This window comes from Ursus maritimus, unplaced genomic scaffold (assembly GCF_017311325.1).
Source record: "Ursus maritimus isolate PB19 unplaced genomic scaffold, ASM1731132v1 scaffold_35, whole genome shotgun sequence".
NCBI lineage: Eukaryota > Metazoa > Chordata > Mammalia > Carnivora > Ursidae > Ursus > Ursus maritimus.
In genome coordinates, this window is record NW_024426119.1 from 18,679,128 (window position 1) to 18,680,809 (window position 1,682).

The following is a 1,682-nucleotide window of genomic DNA, read 5'->3' on the forward strand; positions in this document are numbered from 1 at the left end:
TCTCTCTCTCTCTCTCTCTCTCTCTCTCTCTCTCTCTCTCTCTCTCTCGGCTGGATTACTGTAGCTCTGCAGATGACCTACCTACTTCTGCCTTTGCTCTCCCCCACGATGCTGTCTCAGTAAGGCTACCAGAGTGAACTGTTTCTTTCCTGATAATTCTCATGACCTTTAGTTTGACTCAGAGTGAAAAGCTACAGAGTCTTAGGACCTGTACGGCCCTACATGGGCCATCCCCTGCCTGTTACTCTCTTTGTCCTCATCTCTTCCTACTTTCTTGCTAGGCCCCTCTTCTTTATCATCCAGGCCTCATGGCTATTACTCGGAGAGGCAGGCTGGCTTCATTCCAACTTTGTTACCTGCTGTTTGGTCAGAAGTACTCTTTCCCCAGTTAACTGACTAATTTCCTCACCTATTTAAATAGTTGCTTAAATATACTTTTTTTTTTTGGTTTTTTGTTTTTTCGATTTTATTTATTTGACAGAGCGCACAGTCAGGGAGAGTGTCAGGCAGACAGAGAGGGGAGCGGGAGAAGCAGGCTCCCTGCTGATCAGGGAGCTGGATGTGGGGCTCAGTGCCAGGATCCTGGGTTTATTATGACCTGAGCCACCTAGGCGCCCCCAAATATACTTTCTTAATGAAGCTTTTCCTGACTATGTTTTTAAAAATGAGTCCTCTCCAACCCAACATTTTCTGTACTCCTCTCGTGTGTTTCTCTACAGTAGGAACTATACCATCAAATATACTGTATGTTCTAGCTGTTTATATTATTTATCAAATGTCTCCAGTGTGGAAGATGAAATGCACAGTATAATTGAGATGGGTTTAATTCAGGCTACTGCAGTATGGAGAAAGTTCATTAATGAGAAACATCTCAGGGAGAAAACCAAGGGGTTTTTGTAGAGACAAGTAAACAAGGGAATTAGGAGGAGGATGGAAGTGACTTTTAACTGGGATTTTTGTGAGGGTAGGTTGATCCTTTGCAGTTAGTCATTTGTCAGAAGACAAAACAGGACTGGGAGATTTTTCAGTGTTCCTTGCTTTCCTCGAACATAGGGCTCAGTTCAGCATAGTCTACTACGAATAGAATTTAAGCCCCAGGAGGCAAGACTTCTGTTTTGTATATTGGTATATAGTATTTTCAATACCTAGAAAGTGCTAAGGACTCAATAAATGTTGAACAGATGGATAAAGGAATGAATTTAAAATGGTATTCACCTTAGGCCTCCTGTCTGCTGAAGAATGTGATTGTACCAGTGTGGAACTGGACTTGCTGCTGTAAGTAGCTTCATAAATGAGATGAGACTCTATGGAATAAATTTATATCCTGTCATCACCAATATGTGCTATATTCTATGTTGAAACTGTATGTTTGTAATACATATTGTCATTCTCTTTCATAGAGTTCTGCATATAAAATTTTACATGTTGTGAAGATATGTTCCTTAGGATTTCTTACGAAGTGAGAATCAATTTAAATAATGTCTCCTATTCTGGAATCTCTTAGGACGTTGGATTTTGTCTTGAAGGCAGTGTGATTCAGTAGTTTAAAAGATTAGATTTATGAGTGTGAGCAGACTTATGAAGGAGTGATGGAAAGGGAATTGATCGCAGGTAGAGATCCATTAGGGAGCTGTCACTGTAATTGCAGTGGGAAATGAAGTTGGGTTAGGCAGTGGAAGCAG

At 40.8% G+C, this 1,682-nt stretch overlaps 1 protein-coding gene across 5 annotated transcripts in view; it reads left to right on the forward strand.

The window, feature by feature from the left end:
* Nucleotides 1-1,682, forward strand: part of CCPG1 (cell cycle progression 1) — a 38,276-nt gene that overhangs the window by 11,592 nt on the left and 25,002 nt on the right. The gene's annotated exons all lie outside the window — the stretch shown is intronic.